The sequence below is a fragment of the Lepisma saccharinum genome, chromosome 4 (assembly GCF_977018435.1).
Source record: "Lepisma saccharinum chromosome 4, izLepSacc3.1, whole genome shotgun sequence".
Lineage (NCBI taxonomy): Eukaryota > Metazoa > Arthropoda > Insecta > Zygentoma > Lepismatidae > Lepisma > Lepisma saccharinum.
In genome coordinates, this window is record NC_139232.1 from 61945999 (window position 1) to 61968879 (window position 22881).

A 22881-nucleotide genomic window follows, 5' to 3' on the forward strand; every position below is an offset into this window, starting at 1 on the left:
CAGAACCCCGAAAAAATTAGTAATTACATAATTAAAAAAGTAATTCTCAAACATTATAACAAGTAACTGAAGTAACACTGCCTTCAAAATTATCGAATAACGGGAATCATGATAATAAATAACCACCTATTTTCCGGAAAGTACAACTATCATACTATGGGCTTGTTTTGCATGTCCATATGTTTTAAAGTTTTTTATGCAGAAGTAGCGCAAAAGTAGCGAAGTAGCGAGTAGCGAACAAGAGTACCGTAGCGAGCTGTTTCGGTAAATGTAGCTGTAGCTGTGGCGAAGCTACATTTTGGAAGAGTAGCTTTAGCGAAGCTACTTTTAAAATGTAGCGTTCTCATCACTGGTTTTAGATGTCTTAGGGTATCCACAACCCTATTCCAAACGTGCACCTAGATACTATCGTACTGTTATTTCAACCATTTCCTGAAATCTTACTCTTAGAATTTGCATATCTGAATCTTTAAGCGCTCGCTCAAAAGCGTCTTTCATAAAATGCTTGACGATGGGTTTGTGTGCAATATTCCTTCAACTTCATAGGACGCCTAATCAATCCCAAAGTCTAATGAAGTCTAATGCTGTGATGTTCTGTCATGGTAGTTTTGCGAGGGGCAAGAAAAAAAATTCTAGAGCGGCAATTGAACAACAGATTTACTTCTCATGGGAAAAGATTGAATACCTCCATGTTAAAAGCATATTTTTAATATATTTGATTCCAGTGCCATCACCGGGAAATTGTTGAACTGCGTACATATTATTTACCTCCCTTTGGAAAAGATTGGATACTCCATGTTAAAACAGTGATTTCAATATAGTTGATTCCATTCCATCATCATGAATTTGCTGAACTACACATTACTTAACTTCCTTGAGAAAATATTGGATACCTCCATATTAAAAGAATAATTTTAATATATTTGATTGCAGCGCCAACATCCTGAAATTGCTGAACTACACATTACTTACCTCCCTTGGGAAAAGATTGGATACCTCCATTTTAAAAACGCTATTTAAATATATTTGAGTCCAGCGCCATCATCGAGAAAGGGTTGGTTGAAATTATTTACGTCCCATGGGAAAAGATTGGATATCTCCATATTAAAAGCATAATTTTAATATATTTGATTCCAGCGCCAATATCGTGAAATTGCTGAACTACACATTACTTACCTCCCCAGGGAAAATATTGGATACCTCCATATTAAATGCGCGATTTTAATATATTTGATTCCAACCCCATCGTGGGAAATGGCTAAACTATAGATTATTTAAGCCCTATGAGAAAATATTGCATACATAATGATAGTGATAATGTTAATAAATTTCTAATAAATTGGGTTATTAGTTTATAATAATAATTATAAGCATACTACTACTACTATTAATTATTATTAATAATTTGTTAGTATTATTAAAGTTTTATCATTGGGCTGACCTTCAATAAAACTTTCTGGAAACTCCAATGGATCTAAATACTTACCCCCCAGACAAAAAAATGTAGTTGCTCCTCTGACTCCTTGCATCCCCTACCCTCCATGTATGTACACATATATACAGTGTGTTTTAAAAGTCATGCAGGATTCTATAAAGCTAAACATAATGTTTTTAATTTTCTTAATGATTTCGTAGAAAAAATTATGACATTTGCTCCCCCTCCCCAACTGATCAACCTAGCTAAGTTTGTGGGGGCAAGAAGGACACCTATCCTCTAGTCTCTTCAGTTTCAAGTTATGGTGCCTCTACAACGATTACTGCGCCTGAAAGGTAAATTATGTGTGTGAAATATATAGGACGACATTAATTTTCCAGGACAACAACGGGTACCTTTGTGTTATTTGTAAGCCTACAGCTATCGACGTTCGGAAGGGGGAGCAGGGGGGCACGGCTCCCCTGGTAAATTTAAGTGACCATAAACTTATACATTACACACATACGTATATTTATTTCAGTCACTGAAATTTATGATCATTATTTAAAGAGTGTCTTAGGATCATGATAAGTTCAAATTGAAGGAGTGTTTCTTGAGTGGGAACACCATTATGGGAGGAAGTATGCCTCGTTTACCTCCCCCACACACCCAGAAAAAAAATTACTTTGCACTTCCCTGAAAATATCGGGCGTACGTCCATGTCCACAACAAATTCCAATTCTTCCCAAACTGCTTCATTAGATTTCATTCCACGGCAGATGACATAAGAGATAAACTGCACATATGTCTCAGGAAATCAACGCTGCGTGAACTTGTTCCGACCGCGGGATGAACTTCTACGTCATAGACCGCCTTATCTTCACCTTTCGACCCGAATCTTTCCCCATCACTCCCGATGCTCAAGAATTATTACTTTATGCAGAATGCTATGACGCTATGGTTGGATACTTCGTATGTAGTAACTTTCTCAAGAGTTGCACAAATCTGATGTATCTGATTTCATCGTCAGTTGATTATAAAGTGAATTTTGTTAGGACTCCGAATCATTCGTTAAAAATGCGGGATCCCTTGAAAATCCCTATAAATACGCTCAAACTACTGTTCAATTTGTCTCCACCATGAATCGAAACTGGGACCCTTTGAATGTAGTTATCAGACAGCTTCAAGAAAATGGGCGCAGAATGGAGGAAAATGATGCAAATGGGAAACACATGAAAATGAAAGTATAATTAAAATCATTATTGAATAATTTCTTGAAAATATGAGACCTCTCAAAAGAAGAATAAGAAATTACATTCATAGGTGTAAATAGGAGTTTATTTTTATTGTGGGTCCAGTTATTCGATTCTTATCTACAAATTATATATCCAAGGTTCAGGATGATTGAAGTGGAATTTGCCATCTAGTTACAGCATCTCCCCTTTTTTGGTTGTAAATTTTTAGTCTTTGCTGGGAATTTATATAATATCCCTATACTCTGTCCCGGGATTCTCCAGAGCGAGCGAAGGAAAGCAAGTAGTGAATTGAGAGCGCTCAACCAATGAACACATGCAAGGGAACTTGATTGTGTGGAGGGGGAAAAGCGACTGCAACTATAGCGCGACCACTAGGAAAAGAACCTTCAGCGCACCTTCCTTCCATCGGTTCAACTTGGGCCATAAAGAGATATGCTCCAGTCCAGTCTGCCCCTCCCTTCCACGCGGGAGTATGATGCATAGGAGTCGCAGGTCTTTCGCCTGTTGTTCCACTATACCAGTCTTCGCAGCAGCATGTACTGCTTCACTCCACCCAATCCCTTTCTCCCCTTCTCTACCGTTATGAGCAGCCTTGCTCCAGAGATTACCGGGATAGAGTATATGTTCCCCCAATCTGGAAATTTTTCAAATACCACAATGTGAATGCATCAGTTGAAAACTTTCAAAACTTGTAAATTGAAAAAGGACGCCACAAGGTGTTGGTTGGTAAGTAAGGGGAAAGGACCATGAATACATCCTCAAGTTATGCTTAGGTCTTCATCATAGGCGTGCGCACGTGGGGGGGCAAGGGGGGCAGTTGCTCCCCCCTAATCACGGACGTTCGCATATTTTTTTCCACGAAGGGACAAACAAGGTATTTTTCCATGGGGCATATTACCCCGATAATAGTGTTGCCCCCTCAAAAAAACACCACTTGAATTTGAAATTATCGCAAAATAATTAATGTAAATTACTATGACTGAAATCAAATTATAAGTGTAAAATGGGTTGACATTTTTTTTCGAAGTGGGAGATGTGGCCATCCTTGCCCTCCCCTCTTCCAGACGTTCCATGCTCCTATATTATTATACTTTCACTTAGAAATTTATTGTAGAGGCATCTTATTGCTGTTATTTAACGATATCATACTCTCTTAAAGAATATGGAGTATTTTCAAGCCGATGAAAGTTCGAAGCAACTACGGGAGAAGGGGGTTCAGTTGCACAACCACAAGGGGGCCTTTTCCCAACCTTGGAAGTAAATCAATTCTAGGGGTGGGGCAAACATTGAAATAATAGAATGCAAGACTAGCAGAATCTAAGAGTAGCAGGACAAAAGAATACTGAAGATGGAATCAGTTTTCACGTCTTTCTTGCATTATTTCATCCAGACGGCCAGGAGCACCTGCAGGGGGGCACAGAGGGGCAATTGCCCTCTCAACTTCAAATTTTACACCATAAAATTACATTTCGTAAATTTTTCTTGCTCGCTTCGCTCGCAATATCTGCTTTTCTTGCAGTCTTGTCAAGTTCAGAGCAGTAGTAGTTAGGGGGCTGCGAGAGTTGTCCCTCTACGCCGAACGATCTGAATGAGAAAAATTGTAAACTAAACGAGAATGCCATAGCATCCCATGAAATTTTTTTGTGCGCTATTAAATCAATGCTGTTTTCAATTTATATAAATTTGGATCGAAAAGTTATCTTGTCGCTTCGCTCGCAATTTGTATATCTTCTGTAATGCATTGTGAATTACCAGAGGGACAAGTAAGAACAACTAAGTACTTCAGACAGTTGCTGCTATAACAGTTTGGTTTGAAGGAAAAGGAGCGCGCACATTTCAAAGACAATTTATATCATTTATGCATCTGATTTATTATGGGGCAGATGAATTAATTATGCAATGTATTTAAATAATATGTTTATATATATATATATATATATATATATATATATATATATATATATATATATATATATATATATATATATATCTGTCCTATGCACACACACACACATACACCCATAAATGCAATGACACTAAAACAGTGAGATAAAATGAGATTTTTCTTTCCCGACTGAACGTTCATCAAGACTTTTGTCCCCCCTAATCAGAGAGTCCTAAGCACTTTGCATATCTTTTCTGTGGTCTCCCCCATACTCCTTATTCCAAACCACCTCTCTTTTTCTTCATCTTTATCTATCTCTTCCAATTCTCCCCTTCCTCTTTTCTTCCTTCTTCTGTTTATGTCCAGTCTATCCTGCTTCTCATAATAAGGAGTATGGGGGAGACCACAGAAAATATATGCAAAGTGCTTAGGAAAGCGGGCATTAAAACTTACAGGAAGGGAGGGAGAAGCATCTTAGGAATAGCGAAGAATGCAAACAAGAAAGAGGAAAACAGAGAAGAGGAAGAGGAAGGGATTATCTACGAAGTAAAATGTAAAGAATGTCAGAGTGTGTACATAGGAGAAACGAAAAAGAGACTGAAAGATAGGTTGAAACAGACAGACGGGGACTTCCGGTGGCGGTAATAAGTGAGTCGGACGTATTGCGTTGAGCTCTCTATTTTTCGCTAATTACGGTAAGAAGAATCAAGTTCTAGTGTTATCCGGATATTTTCTAGTGTTTCGGAAGTTGTCAGATGCCCGATGTAAGTAACTCGGTTCCGTGGTTGTGAATAATTGTACAAAAATCGCTAAAAACTGTGCTTAGCGAAGTACACAGACGGTGCTTTGTTTTGATTCAAAGAACAGTTCTTTTGAATCAGTGGACTCAGATCGCATTATATACACCGTTAGCCACATTTGTGGTTCGTCAGCCTTCCATTGGTGATCGAAGTGCATAAAACCTAATTAAAATCTCACATCGGACTGTACTTTGGGGAACTGAGAACTAGTATATTCGTGTAATCGTGTAATTCGGCAAATATCACCGGTTCGCGAGTGCGGGATAATCGTGCTGTATAAAAGACAACGTACTGCACATTTGCTTCATTCCTTCCGGACACAACAGGAAGATACAAATCGTGGTGTACACTTTGACAGGTGTTGTGTGCACCAATAATATGTTCGAAAACGCAATTGGGGGGTGTTTTTCACCAACTTAGGCGTCTTCGTAATTTGCTTCCCGTTTCCTCAAGCTCCGACAATGAAAAAACAGGACTTTGAAACACCTAAATCCCCTCCACTCAGGACTGCTCGATACAGACGACGTGGTTTTCAACTTTCCTCATCTGGGAGCTTATTATTGAAACTCGTTACGGTAGCTAGCTGACGAGTTGGTGGCTGAAGTCGGTTGCAAGACAAACGACATCGAATATACCGTATTATTGAAACTCACTCGTTCGCTGGCTCTCGAGTCGTTCCGTTCGCTAGCACTCGGTAGCTCATACCCAACCGAGATCAGTCGTTCGGTCGAGTCGTTTGCTATAATTGTCGAAGATGGATGTATTTTTATGTTTGCTTTTGGTACTTCAGACAAGGATAATGTGAGATGCAAGAGAATACTTACATTCCGGGCCATCTTAGGGTGAGTATGTTACGATTTGTATTATTATTATTATAAACTTGCACATTAAAATAACAGTAATCAGCGATGTAAATATGCCGTTGTTAGTCAATGCATTTTTTTCGATTTCTTAATGAAATATTGGTTTCCGCGTACACATGCTTGACTTTGTTGAAGACATATTTGTCAATGTATATTGTATTGCAGTACAAGGTGTAAATAAAAATATATTTAAAAAATACAATAGGTTTTTCCAATGTTTTTCTAAGTTGCCTTCATGACACGGTGCTATATCCACGGAAAACATTACCTTTCACCTTTTCTTGTAAAAAATAATATAAAAGCACTTTAATGCTCATGGGGTAAGGCGTTAATATATGATTGTCTCATCATATATATGCCATAAGTTCGCAGTTATTGTCGCGATTGATCCATATGGTAGAAAAGCGGCGCAACAAAATTAAATTGAAAATACAGAAGCACTTTAAAGGTCATAATTGAGAAATAGAACACTAGCAGCTAACCTGAATTATGTTTAACTACAAGAACACTTTTCGTGTTGATCAGAATTACAAAATGTATAAAGAAATTTTGAAATAATGGAATGGATGTAAAATGCAAATGTATACACACTTACTACTGAGTACTGATAATGTAGAACTAAATTCGAACATTTTTAGCATGTTTTAGTGATGTTTATATTTGCTTTTTTGCAACAGGCAGCTACTAGTTGGCAGTGGCAAGAGATTGCAGAATTACCATTTCCCAGGCCAGAGTCAGGAATTGCATCAAGCAAGACTTTCTCCCAAGAAGGGCAGAATACAGTGGAGAGGGTGAGTGTCTTTTTTAGCACATTTATTCATGATTTCCAAAATTTATGAAATGTTATTTTTGCAAAAGAAATGTAGAAAAAACTTATTTACCACACATGGAAGCGAATGTAGGCATTCTATTTTTCATTGATATGTGGTAAAATTTACATTTAGAGGTGTTCCACCTATTTATAACCATTGATCCAATACTGACAATGGCAGAGGCCAACAAAATTAATATATACACAAAGATATAGTACACATCAGTAATGTAAGTACTAATATAATCTGCATTTTTAAAAATATGTAGCAAACAAAACATTGGAACATCAACTTATTCCTCTGTGTCTGACACATATACCTTGTATTAACAAGACCTTTCATGTCATCATCACTAAAACCAGTATTCACTAGACTTTAAAAACTGAAACAAAATAAACAAGAGATAAGGTAACGTCAATGTCTGAACTTATTCTAAGCAGTTAAGAACATGGTTGACTGGAAGATACCGAGAACTCCTCTCTTCTATGACTATGAGACTGAACTAACATGAAAGTTGGATGGTTAATGTAGCTACATAACAAGTTAGTGAATAACCACTGATTGAGATTTGCTGTGTTTATAACTGACAATACTCACAATACTTTCTGCTAAAAAAATCTGCTTCTAAATAACAAATTTCTTGCTGATTTACAATATCGGAGATGAAATGCATGACATTATTTTAGAAAGTATTTAGAAAATGGCTCTGTGGAAGTAACTTCCCTTTTGAGGTCCTTAAGTTATATTCAATCTTAAGATTTTATGTTCATATGAACTTGATGCACACATAAATTCCCCTTGCCTTAACAATATCATCCAATTTGTATTTACTGCGCATGTAACCGCAGTTAAACAGAACCAATATGCCAATATTTGATATATATATATATATATTTTATAATGTCAAGTTTCATGGATTTAGAAGACCACAATTGTTGTTCTAGTACATAATGACACACTTATGCCATAAATGTTCCAGTAAATCTTTGAAAAAATCAATTTTTTAACACAGTTTTGGGGATTACGGTAGTGATCCACTTGTTTATTTTCACATGCTTCTGTAGTTTGGCAACACTAATCACTTTGACTCCCAGCGTACCTTCGTGAAAGAGTGCAGAAAGTCTGTTCAGCCATTATGTGAAATATATCCATTGTTGACTTGTTATAAAGCTCACATTTCAGTGGAGCACCATAGGGATCCATGTAACCATTGACGGGAGTGTATTTCTACATATACTAGTAATAGTTTCTAATATCCATTATAAATGTATGAAATCCAAACTACGAAAAGCATGTATGAATTTTGTAGGAAAAAATAACAATAAATGTAACAAACTAAGTTGTTATTTTCATCATATTGAAATGTACTTCATTAGATTTAGAATTTCCTTACCTCTGTAATGTATTGAGTGAAATGACTTTTTTTGCTAACGAAACCAGAATACTATTCATAGGACATTATTGCTGTAAAACCATGCTAGCATTTCACATGCTGCTGTTATCAAGCTGGTGTGTGCGTTTCTTTTTTTTTAATAATCCTGAGTAAACAAAAATGAAAAATCCAGAGATAAGTGGGAAAGTTTCTTTTTCCCATGGCATGACGGGTTGTGACGAACCCCTGATCATTGTCTTGGGTTTCCATGACCAGGTTACGCTACTCTTTCTTAGCTCCCAATTTCCTCACGATGGTTGGTGGCCATGGGTTCCATACACAGGCTGAAATCTCGGGAAAATTTGTTATGCTTCCCCCAGGAGACCCAAACCTATGCACATCCCATAGTCAGAGCCAAATGCATGACACAGTGCAGGTTAAACTTTTTTCCATTTATGTGTACGATATATATTTTTATAATCACAGTTTGTTACAAATGGGACAGCCCTAACGGTTAAGCATTAGTAGCAGCCAACGTGAGCATATCACATTGGTCCACCCCAACCATATATATTTTTTTTCCATTTTTCTCTTTGTGATAAATGTACTATTTATACTCTTTATTTTTTAGGATTTGAATATACTGCATGGCAGACAGACATGACCCTGGAACATATTGACACTGTGATGTCAGATTACAGGAACTTGCAACGTATTTCAAGTGTCAAAAAGCAAATTTTACTGAAGACTTTCAATGAGAGTGAAGAGAGAGTGCAGTTTTATAGTGGTCCCAGCAAGTTAACTATTTTAATGGCGGTTTCCCTGTGTTGAGTGCACATGGGAGTTGTTCAGCATCCTGAATAGTAGACAAGTGGTCAAATGTTATGTATATATGGCTTTCTATCTGCAATACACTAGGAAACTGGCAAATTTCAGAAAACAAGTCGAGCAGGTGATTGGATAGGTTTGTTTGTTCACAGAAAATATAGTATCCTGATATCAACAATACCTGCCCAATTTGTCAGTGCTAAACCAGGTGATATAACAAACAAAATTTTTCAAGTGTGTTGTGCTTTAACAATTTTTTGTTTGTCAATGAATAACTACGAATGTTGTTTTGACAACAGTGGAATTGCTAAACCCATGCAATGAATTCAAACTAATCTATTCTCTAAATATACTATTGTGTATGGTGCAGTTTGGTCATTCACAGATCAACCCATATGCATAAATATTTCTAATAATTGTATTTTTTTCCTCTGCAAAGTGTGTCTCTCTCCATATGAAATATTTGTGGATACAAATAAAGTACTATTATAGAAAAGTAGGATTTATTAATTTATATAAAAATAATAATCCTGTGCGTAACAGCCCATGAAGGGCCTTGGCTTACCTACCGGCCTCCCTCCTATGCTTTCCTTCATCACCACTAAGTGTGGAGATCTTCAACGAGGATTGGAATAGTTGGGGGGTCAGCCTGACGTATCCCCAGCCGTTGCAGTAGGTCTTTGCGACCGGATTACGCTTACTCATTCGGAGCTCCCCAATTTCCTCATGATGGTGGATTGCCACCGTCCGAAAATTCCTGGAAACTGAGCTTGGGATAGAAACCCATACCATCCCGCAGCTGCCATCCAAAGCAAGGTGCTTTAGATGGCACGGAGGAGGACTATTAATTTATATAGGTTCACAAAAATAATATAATTGCAGAATTTTGCAGCAAATTACAGACTATTTATAGATATATTGGATTGGTAAAAATATCTGTAATTTTACTTTAGAGTATAACTGCTCTAATGAAAGTTGAGGTTGGCAGTGTGATTGGTACCTTCTGCACACTAATGTAAGTTATTTTTTCTGTAAAATATATTTAAATATGCCCCCAGCATGGCAGTCAATAGCAAGGTTTAGTTGTGTGTGTAACGAAGAGTGGCTCTGCTGTATTACTTTTTAAAATATTGACCTACAATGAAAAAAAGGTACAGCAGGTTTAGCTTAATTGCTCGTCAGTTTTGATTTGGTGAATCCTGCAATAACTGAACCGGTTACACGAATGCTCCTTTCATCAGACATTTATTTTTGAATAAATGTAAATAAAACTAAAAATAAAAGTCTGATTAAGGGAGCATATGATCTGCTGAAACGTCACAATGAAAAACTGTGTTTTTATGCTTGTAATGACTGTAGACTACAAGAGAAATAATTCTACAATGCAAGCAATGCGTACATACAAGAAAAATTATTTTTCAGAATATAGTAGTGGCACATTTTATGAACAGATGGAAAAGTTTTCGGAACCATGGAACTTCCTGTTTGAGGTAAAATGTATAACATAAAACAACATGGGTGATAATTGGCTTTCTTGGGATATCAACATGGGTGATTGTTGTGCTGTTTCTGTGGCATTAGGTTTTTGCTGAATACAGCATTCATTGTGTGACCAATTCACCTCATGCAAATTAAATTTCAAGTACATATACTCAAGAACCTTCATTTCCTCTCAGTAGACCACATGAATATGTTACGTTTAGTTGTTCACAACCAAATAAGAGCCCTTCAGCTTCTATGGTGCCTTCCACAACCATTAAGACTGAAGGGTGGCTGTGTAAACAAGGCTAACTGATAAAGTATCAGGGGGAGGGAAATGGTGACAGAATTAACTTTTGCTAGCCAAGTTAGGATGAAATTTCATTTCAGATAGACGATGGTTCACCAAGTAAAATTTTAAGAAAAAAATGCAGGCACGACCAGGACTCTTTTCAGAGCTACCGAAAGAATGGTTCACCATGTATGTCAAGCTCATCTATGATAAATGTCAGCACCTTAATTGTAAAGTACAATTTCTTCCTTTTGATACACACAACAATCACCACCAGAGATCTTTCAGAAAAGCCATTCACGAAGTTCTCGCTTCTCATGCCAGCAGCACAAAGACATCCAAGCAGATTTTCATCCGCACCTATAGGATGTCAGCCAAAGGGTTGCAGGAAGCTTTGAAATATTTTTTTCTTGTGAATTGTTGTATGTTTGAAAAGAAATTGAAAACACTTTCAAGCACAAATAGAAACATTTCCTATAATTGAAAGGAACAGTCCACATAATTTGTCCTTTCAAGTTCCAACAAATGAATGAAGGTAGCTTTGTTACAGAAACCATTGTCACCAGAAAATAAGAAGAAATGTACTTTTAACCACTGTACCCCTTCGAGAGTTAATGTTTTCCTTTTTAATCAACAAATCTTGATGCTTTACATAATATAGAATTGATTATTGCATGCAGAAAACACAAATAACAGATATTTGAACCCAAATTATGGCCAGCACAAGTAGAAACCTGCCATCTCCGAATACTTTTGCTGCTTTTTATTAGTAAAAAATGCTTGTATGCACACTAAAATAATGGAAAAACATGGAACTTTCTATAAGCTCCAAACCTAAGGCCCCTAACATAGTCGTGGAATGTCTTGTTGGGTGCTATATTCACTGCCGGGAAGTCTTTGGGCTGTGCTCCTTCACAGTAAAGTAACACGTTAGGTATCAAATGTACTTTACTTCACATAAAACATGTTTCAGAGAGCTAAAAACAACTGAAAATGTTCACAGGTACAGAGGGTCAAGGGTACCAAACATACTTCAAATGAAGGATGAAAATTCCCAAACAAAATTTCTACTTTAGCAAACACTTTTATTGTATGTAATAAACTAAGTAGAAAAGAAATTTATTTTGAAAAATTTACTGTTTTAATTATGCACGTTTCTGCACTTTAGTTTATTTTTGTGGGTAGACAGGTATCAATTGTATTTATTTTATTTTGTTTCAATGACTGTGACATAAAAAATCTTATGTATCAATAGCACTATTGAAAAATTGATTGAATGGTTGCAGCAACAAACTTAATTTTAAAACCAGTTTTCATTTTTAAAACATCAGCTAAAGTGAACATGTTAACAGCTCAAGAACATTCTTGTGATAAACAAAGCAACTGAATAAATTCACATCATTCCACTTGAAATCCCAGAACAAAACTGGAGCACATGCTGCATTAAGTAGATGCTCTAATTTTCTACATTACCGAAAGCTACGTAAACTCACATGTATTACAGCCAGTCTCAGTGGCGGAGTGGTTAGCACAGCAAGCTACAATGCCAGGATTGTCGGGTTTGAATCCCAGTCAAGTCATTGGTGCTCTTTTTTGAGTGTCCCTTCATCAATTTAATCTCATTACCATTCATCCTCACCTTTGCAATTAGCCAAAAGTGACAGAAAAGCGAAGTAATATAAACCAAACTAATCAATCACATATATAACGAAAACGAGCACTATACTTATTAATGTTAGTGTCACAGCACCCTTGCTGACAAGACAATATCTATGCATGTTTGATTTGGAATGCCTGATAAACCAACAAGCACATAATTCAGACAGCAAGACATTCTTGAAGAATGTCTGGTCTTTTAGTACAGTACACATTTCAACATCCCCCAGAATCCTACATATGAACATTTCCTTCTCTGTAAATTTGTGTTTGTACCTGAAAGTAATAGGGATAGTCTGGTTTCAACTTGATGAGACCATTGTCTTTAGTTCAGTAAGATGATTTCACAGAGCAAATCTCATTCACAGTAAAGTTTCTCAAACTATGGGCACTTCATTCCGTATACTCCCTTCCCACAGCATCAGCAAATACTATTAACCATTCCATCTACTAGTATTGCGCCTATGCAAGGACAACTTTTGTTTAGGAATAACAGACATGTAGACATTAGTAGTAAGACCTTTGACTGTGTTCATATAATTTTCTCATTTACTCTCTCATGGGTTATACCTTAGTTACAAACTTCAGGAAAAAGGAAGAACTTGGTCTCAGTAGCTTAAAAAAATAGTGAAACAGATGGTGAAACTACCAGTTGTTTGATACAGTATTTATCCCTGATTTGTACTGAAATCACTTTGAACTTCCTGCTTGACCACAAATATAACTGTACATTTATTTTCCAACTCTTAGCACAAATACAGGTAGTTTGAGTGCAACCTGGCATATTAAAGCACTTTTGATCACTAAATTTTGGCCAGGTGCCTAACTTGAATAACGTAATTTTGAAGAAATACATCTCACTAGTCTTTTGTAGGTTTCGGAATGTTTACAAGAGACTGATATTTCATCGGTGATTTCGGTATCACTTGTCATGTCCAGCCTTCTTTTCTTCTGCACGGAAGCAACGAAGTCCATGATACTTATTGGAATGGTTAGTAGTGTTTACATATGAGGAAGCAGCCATGCATTTTCTTTTTCAATGCATGATAAATTATCCCTTTATTGTACACCAGGTTCAAGCATGAAGATGATTGCAGCAAGATGAGACCTCTCCAATACCAGCCGTACACAAACACAAGCCATATGTTACTTCCCCATCCTCTTTCAATTGGAGTTCTGGGAATGCTTAATCTGAAACGCTGAAAGAAAAATGAAACGAATTAGAATGAAAAATATATGCATAACTATCTGAAGTGATACACTAGCCAACATGATAATGGTTCAGATTGTGTAATGAAATTTGCAAGTTGTACAGAAAGATAAGAAATACATTTAGAATACTGAAAGTAAATTTAGGGAAACTGGTAACAGTTTAGTATACCGGAGACACATTTCTTCAATTTTACAGAAGAAACTACTTACGGAAATGAGTTTCTCCAAGGTTTACAATGTTCGTCAAGGTATTTTCTTTCATCGTGGAATATATTTGAGCAAGAAATCATGTATTTTTCAAGAGAAATATCTCACTGATGCACAATTGCCATTGCTTTCATTTGCTTGCCCTACGACAACCGGATGCTGTGTACATTTGATAATGTAAGCCCCTGTCAGTGTTTCCAATCCTCTTTTTTTTTAACTATCCTTGCCTAACCTAACCAAACCTAACCTTATAGGAAATGGATCGTGGGGCTATCCGTCAGCTACCCGTGCATAATGTACAATTTGCACAAGTGACAAACATGACAGTAGGTATTTTTCGGTGAAGAAGGTTGGAAACACTGTATACCCACTACGGTAGTCAACCTCAGCCCGCCATATTGTGTGTTACGAAAGCGAAGAAATGAATCAAAAGAAGTACTCTGCATGTGAAAATATTTTTTTTTCTTTTCGTGCAAAAAGCATAATGGCACCTTGAACTATGTTCCGCAATTCACAATTGGTAAGTACGAACCATTGGAAACAATATTCGATTTAAATGTGTCTCCGATATACAGGGAGGTTATTGCAGCATGCCACCGCAAAAGCGTCGGCCGCTTACCGGCCTTGTCATGCATCAGGTGCCGGCAAATTGCGTAACAGATAGCCCGTTACACAAACCGCTTGTTTTGTAATGTTTCCACTTTTCACAATTATAGTTACAATTACAACTTAAATAAGCACGTACCTTGTCGTAAGGATGCTGGAAAAGGTGTCCTCTAAAATACAAATATTTCTGGCACTTTATTTTTGACATGTAATCTTTCTTAGACACCGCGAGAGCTTCGGCCGCTTACCGGCCTTGTCATGCATCAGGTGCCGCCAAATTGCGTAACAGATAGTCCGTAACAGAAACCGCTTGTTTTGTAATGTTTCCACTTTTCACAATTACAGTTACAATTACAACCTTATTTCAGACATCTAATCTTTCTTAGACATCTCTACTTTATCCTCGGTTGACAGAAAGGGAAGACAGCATCGCGGCGCATAAAGCAAACCGAAAGTGTAAAATTATATTTAAAACTAATAATAATAATGATGATCACTAACCTTCTGTGTTATAAATGATGTTGAAAATGACCTCCTTCAACACCAATACATTTCCGGCATCTGCGTATGAAATTCCTCTGAACATCCATAAGCTCCTCAGGTGTGATTCTGGCAATTTCTCTTCTTATATTTTCTTTTAAATCCTCTATTGTACGCGGGTTATTCTGATACACTTTGTTTTTTAATGTTCCCCATAAATAATAATCACAAGGAGTAAGATCGGGGCTACGAGAGGGCCACAACTCAGTACTGATAATTCTGTCCTCAAAAATCTCGGCAATAAAATTAAGTGATTCATAAGCAGTGTGAGCAGTAGCAGAGTCCTGCTGAAAAAAATGACTGCTGGCATTCAATGTCCGTTAATTGTTCAAAAAAAGGTTGTAGTATGTCTCTTCGATACCTTTCACCATTGATAGTACCTTCATAAAAAATAGGCCCTATTATTCTGTGCGCATTCAAACCACACCACACACCAATTTTTGCAGGATGGAGCGGAACTTCATGCACAAGGTCAGGTTTTTCTGCGCTCCAATAGCGATTGTTTTGTGAAATAACTCGGCCATTCAATTCGAACCAAGCTTCGTCTGAAAATATGATTAATTCTGGATTTACTCTGCCAGCAACAATATTATCCAGCATCCAGTTACAGAATCGAACTCTAGTCGCGTGATCGCGCGGTTGCAATTCATGAACCACTGTAATTTTGTAGGGTTTTAATCTAAGTAATTTAGTGGCATTTCGTGCTGAGGATTTTGAAATGCCTGTTTCCTGAGCAAGCCGACGGAGGGATTTTTTTGGAGTATGTTCAAGTCGTTCACCAATTTCGTCTAGCTTTTCTTCCGTAAGAACACGTCGTCTGGAAACACGTTTCTTAGGTTCAAGAGATCCTGTCTCTCGTAATCTTTTAACGAGGTTGTAAACAGTATGTCTGTCCGGAACAGGATTGCCAGGAAATTTTCTTGCGAATCGCCTGACTACTTTTCTGCAAGAGTTCGTTTTCACGTAAGTATCGTACATAAAAACTCTTTGTTCAAGACTATATTTGTTTGGCGGCATAACTAATAACTCAATAACACAGTATAAACAACACGAGTACTGATAAACGCAAACCGAAGTGAACACGTCTAAACAACTGGTAGCCGACAGCTGTCGCATTCGCGTAGTATCGAGAGGCTTCTCGCGGCTTACCACTACTCCGATAAGCCGCTGACGCTCTTGCGACATCTGAGGAATTTCGCTTCTAGCGTCGGCTCTATAGACACTGGATGGACCAAATTTTGAGGGAAGCACAACAAAAGACTACTCTATGAGGATATGTAATGCTCCTGCCGCAACTTTGAAAAAAAAAAAATATGGAAATTACGACGTTCAGAAATTTTGCGTAATTACGGGGAAAATAGAACTTTGGGATTTGGCCCCCGTTTCCCCCTGGACTCACAATTGTCGGAATTTACATAAAATGTTGCTTTTTGTTCATTCTTACATTTAGAATTTAAATTTCTTAAAAAGATGCAGTTGTTGAGCAGTTATAGCCTTTTATATTCAGTTTATCCCATAGTAGCAAAAGGGGAAAAGTGCTTATTTCAAATGGCGCTCTCAGAAAGAAAAACGCACACAGTGTATGATCGCTACTTTACTTCAAAAATATTCACACGTTAAAATTAAGTGACACTGTTAAATAATTCGTTTATCTGCACTTTCGTTTTGCATAATAATGTATACGTAACCTCCCCCTCGAAAATCTTGGGCACGCCACTGACTCTAGTGTTCAAAAGGATTAATCTTGTGTTATCTGCAAAATAAGAGTCACGGTTTTGTTTATTCGAAGGCAAGACAAGAATGAAAAATTGAATCCTTTATGTTGGATGAGTCATTGCTGTCAGAAGCGATATGGGCAGAAATAAAGTGCCAGAAATATTTGTATTTTAGAGGACACCTTTTCCAGCATCCTTGCGGCAAGGTACGTGCTTATTTAAGTTGTAATTGTAACTATAATTGTGAAAAGTGGAAACATTACAAAACAAGCGGTTTGTGTAACGGGCTATCTGTTACGCAATTTGCCGGCACCTGATGCATGACAAGGCCGGTAAGCGGCCGACGCTTTTGCGGTGGCATGCTGCAATAACCTCCCTGTACTAAACTCTTACCGAGAAACTAATTTGTACATTTTAAATATGAAGAATGCATTAATTCATGAGGAATTGTTGTGAAATGTAGCTTGTGCAGGCTACTCTGCCACAAATCACTGATGTATGAAAAATGTTCTATATTTGTGTAGCACATCAAGGAACATGTGGAAATGTTAAAGTATCCAAACCTACTTAAAATGTAAAATTAGTAATACTGTATGTGTATGCACATAGGAGTATAATTATAATGCTAAGGGCACCAACCCTAACCTACTGACGTAAGCCTACAGAAACATGTTGAAAAATCGATCTGCACATAAAAACGAGTTAAATAATAATGAAACATGTTCAACATGTGCTTATAGTGAGGTACGGAATTCGATTGAAGTAGAAAATAATGTGTATCATTATAACAATGGAATTGGAAAATTGAAAAAAAAACAGTAACAATAATGAAATTCATTCTTAAATACAGATGGAGATTCAAAGTACGTAATACAAGTAATACAGTGTAATAACAAAATTAGGCTAAAAATGCAGAAAAGTGGCTTAAAATAGAAAAGAAGCAAAATATAGACACACATAAGCACAAGTTGTATTTTTATGTGGTTACTTTCTGCTTGGAGTATTTTTGTGTCGAGCAATAATAGAAATGAGGTCTGTAACACAACATCCAGACCTGATTAACTTTTGTGTACCAAACTAAACTTTTTCACCACTAGGCACCGTTTTATTAGATTGTGCGTCTTCGCACAATTTCGCATGTTCGCAACAATTTAAATTAGATTAGATCGAAGACATCCTTGCTTATGAATGGTGCATAAGGTTTTAATAAACTCATAACTGTGATTTCCATTCAACAAATACAATAATTATTTTTATATTAAAAATAGAATGGATACTTGCCTTTACGCAGCAACAGAACTTCACTTATTCTTCATATCTTTGTCAACCGTGGAAGAGTTTTACTGCTATTTCCAGATGGCACAGCACGGTCATTAATTGTATGCGATGTCACCCACATTTTACACTTAACACATCCGTGCATTAAGATCATACGTGAAAAAGAGTATCCATACATCTCATTCTGTATTTCATTGCAGACGAAACAAAATTGTCCGCGATCAGCTGTGCATGACCGAGATGGAAAAAGTCGCAACGCCATTGGCTGATGGTACAGTAGCCTCTCTTGCCAGCCAACATTTCACTCGCATGCAACTCGAGACCCCGAATCCGTTAGCTGCTCAACTCGTTTAGTTTCAATAATTCGCTTTTCGGCTGGCGACCGACTTGGCTACCGAACGAGAAAACTCACTCGTGAGCTAGGTGTTGACTTTCAATAATAAGCTCCCTGATACGGATCTGACAGAAATACATGGACCACACATATTACAAGGATCGACTGTTCCCAACTTTCGCTCCAGAGAATCACTTCATAATTCCACGAATTCGCTCCCAGATGCTATTACGGACCCTAAACTACAGAAAACCGAATCTACAACTAGTGTTTCCAACAAGAGGCCCCGTGATAGTGGCGATTCATCTGGTGAGGATACCCGAGTGGATGCTGAGGGCTTTCAGCTCAGCAAGAAGACGCCAAGGAGATTACCGATATATCAGCCAATATCCATCCCACTGAATAATCAATTTAGTGCTCTTCAGGAACACGAAACTGAGGATGCTCCTGGTGACAAAGGGGATGATACAACCACACGAAATTCTATTCAAGACACCCGTTGAATGAAACCACCACCCATATATGTGTTTAACCTTAACAATTTCTATGCCCTCTCCCAACACTTTAAAGCACTTAAAATTAATCCTACAATATACCATACTTCTACTGGATCAAAAATTCACTTTGCCACTATGGAGGAGTATAATATTGCTCTTGATCATCTGAAAAGTCATAATCTCGAATATGCAACCGGGACTCAAACAGGGTTTCCGGTACTTCGAGTTGTACTGCGAAAACTTCCAATGGATACAAATATCATGGATATCGGCAGATTCTATCAAGAACTAGGTTATGATGTGCTCAAGGTATCTCAGTTGAAACAGAAGGATCAAAGTACCCATAAACTCGTGCCATTAGCTCTTTTTCTGCTGACCATTAAAAAGACTGAATTTGCGAAAGGAATCTATAAAGAACCATATTTTGAACAACACCGTGTGGTGATAGAGGAGTATCACCCACGGCAATTTATACAGTGTTTTAAATGTCAGAGACTTGGACATGCCCAACAGAACTGCAATGCCATAGCTCGCTGTGTCAAATGTGCTCAATTACATGATACACGGAAATGCCCTAAAAAAGACCGTACATCACCTGCTAAATGTGTAAACTGTGAAGGTGACCACCCTGCTAACTTTCGCGGTTGTCCAATTTTCCAACGTGTACAACGAGCGCAAGAACTCCGCAAAAAATGGTGTACAGTCTTCTTCTGACACTCCTAAGCAATCACCTCCTTCCTTACAAGACCAGACAGCTTTGCCTGCACTACCAAAACACTAGGAGTTATGTTACTGCTGCAAATACAAAAACTAATACAAGAGGCCAGGAATTTAAGGACATTTGGACTAGCATAAAAGAAATTTTCGATTTCAGGGGTTTTCTTCAAAAAATTAAATCTGGTCTACAGCGAATTAGTCATGCCAAGACAATCGTAGATAAGTTCAGTGTTGCCATGGATGTTTTGGATAACCTTTTCGGAAATGGCCCGTAAAGGTACTCCGATAAGTAGAACATTGACGTGTATTCAGTGGAATGCTGATGGAGTTCGTACTCAATTCCTGACTTTCAAACAATTTTTACGTGAATATAATGTTGATATAGCTCTGGTGAATGAAACGCACTTGAAACCCCGTAATAAATGGAAAATTGCAAATTATACCATTTATAGAAACGCTCGGTTCCCGGGACGGAAAGGAGGTACGGCTGTAGTTGTGAAATCTTTGCTATTTGCACGTCAACTTCCAAATCCAGCTCTAGAAGCTTTAGAAATCACAATAATTGAGCTATTAACTACCACCGACCCACTAATTTTGATAGCAGGATATAACGTTCCAGAACAGCTTATTCCTATACAAGAACTAGAGACTGTTTTTCGCTTGGGCCGCAAAGTGATTTTAGCTGGTGATCTAAATTGTAAAAACCCTGCATGGAATTCGCGTGTAGTGAATCGTGGAGGTGCCTCTCTTCTCCAAAGTGTCCAACAATTGAACTTGCCCATTCTTGCCCGAAGAGAACCCACTCATTATCCACGAGGACGTGGACTTCCAGATGTGTTGGATATCTTGATATATCAAGGTGTAAATATTATGAATGGTCTCTATGTTATTCATGATCTAGACTCGGACCATCAACCAATACTCTTTGAAATTGTTCATCATAATTTATTGAAGCCTCCTCCTCCAAAATATAATGTTACAACAGACTGGGATGCTTACACTCGACAATTAGTGCCTATCATTGACTTGCATTTAGCTTTAAAAACCCCAGCCGAAATTGATTCGGCTTTACAAAACCTTACAGCAGGTATACAAACTTCTTATCTTCACTCCACTATCAGAACCCCTCAGTTATACAATAACTATGGCTGTCTATCCCGTGAGGGTATGATCCTCCTGAACTGTAAAAAATATTTCCGACGGAAATGGCAACAAACTTATAACCATCGCTACAAACAGTTGTATAATCAATTTCACGATCGATTTCGCCGATATCTCATTCGGCAGCGACAGGCAGATTGGGACACCGAATTCTCCGGGATATCAATGCAGGATAGTAGATTCTGGCAATTATTAAGAAATTATCTGCGAAAGAATCCACAATCTGCTGCCTACCCTCTCCAGGGTCCAAATGGCATGGTGTACACACCAGAGGAGAAGGCTGAAGTGTTCTCCAAACATCTGGAGGACCAATTCCACACACCAGATCAACCGCATAATGGCAATTATATCCAGAAGATTCAACATCAACTGGAACAATTACGTCATGAACCACTCACAGCTTATCCACTTCTCACAACCCCTCAGGAGGTCAAAGGTGTTATAAATCTTCTTCGACCTGGTAAGGCACCTGGCTTTGATACTATTACTACATTACAACTGAAGAACGGCCCCAGAAAATTGTTAGTTTTTCTAGCAAAAGTCTTCAATGCTATATTCCTTACCGGCTATTATCCATCAAGTTGGAAACTAGCAAAAATAATCCTCTTGCCAAAACCAGGAAAGAACATTCTTCTACCACAGAATTATAGACCTATAAGTCTTCTGAGCCATGTTAGCAAAATCTTTGAACATATACTACTCAGACGATTACAAGCTGTGGTGGATGAAAAAGGCTTGCTACCGTATCATCAATTCGGATTTCGTCAACATCATAGTACTACTACGCAACTGGTCCGAGTAGTGGAGTATGTTACAGGAAACTTTAATCTCAGTCGACATACTCTAGGGGTATTTCTCGACTCCGACAAAGCCTTTGATCGAATTTGGCATTCTGGATTAATTGTGAAACTATCGGAATTGGGAGTTCCTATTTATTTGGTGCAATTATTGGATCAGTATTTACAAAAGAGACAATTTCAGGTGCAATTTTTAAGTGCTCGATCTACCGTTAAGATCATACGTGCTGGTGTCCCTCAGGGAGCTGTTTTATCTCCACTTCTGTTTGCTTTATATACCAGTGATATCCCTGCTACTCATAGATGCATGTTAGCTACCTATGCAGATGATGTTGCCATCTTTACAAATAGCCCTTTACAAGATCTATGCTATAGCAGGATGAGACAACAACTATTAGAGTTGGAAGATTGGTCTACTCGCTGGTGCATGAAGTATAATTCACTGAAGAGTGCTGCGGTTTTATTTACACGTCGACATAGACAACTACCAAAGATTCTACGACTCCAGGGATCTTCTATACCGGACAAACCTTTTACCACATATCTAGGAGTGGTTTTGGACCGAAGACTAAATTTCCATAAACACATCTCAACTGTGACAGCAAAAGCACAAAATCGAGTTGGACAATTGTACCCAGTTTTCCGAAATCCTACCTTGGGACTGACGACTCGCTTGCATGTGTATAAGATGATGGTACGTCCCACACTCCTGTATGCAGCACCAGCTTGGGGTCATCTCCGACCTTCAGTCATAAGGACATTGCAGATTATACAGAATAATGTTGCTCGACTTATTACTGGTCATAGCCGAGATACTCGTATCTTACAAATCCATGAGGACCTTGAACTAGATTATGTTCAATCTGCTATATGTGCCATGTGTTACAAGTTCTGGAGCCAGAACCAACAGCATCCAAATCCAGCGGTTCGGGGCATTGGAACCCGACCACAGGTCCGGATGACCCACTCCATGCCCCGAAATTTTGAACAAATCTAAATTCAAAAATGCTATTGTATTATTGTGTTATGTGTTACATATACTCCCTGTTTATGAGTACTTCAAAGTACTGTTTTCAATGGTGCAGATTAGTGTTCCTTGATAGTGCAGCTATAAATGCACAGATTGTGATTTTGTTGTTTCTTTGTTACTTATATATTGC

The 22881-nt window shown here is 37.8% G+C and overlaps 1 long non-coding RNA gene across 1 annotated transcript; it reads left to right on the forward strand.

Annotated features, from left to right (window-relative positions):
* The first annotated feature begins 5997 nt into the window (after positions 1 to 5997).
* On the forward strand, positions 5998 to 9659 carry LOC145987176 (uncharacterized). Its single transcript, XR_014441625.1, has 3 exons — positions 5998 to 6197; positions 6896 to 7009; positions 9034 to 9659. It is a non-coding gene; the product is annotated as an uncharacterized LOC145987176 (long non-coding RNA).
* The last annotated feature ends 13222 nt before the right edge of the window (positions 9660 to 22881 follow it).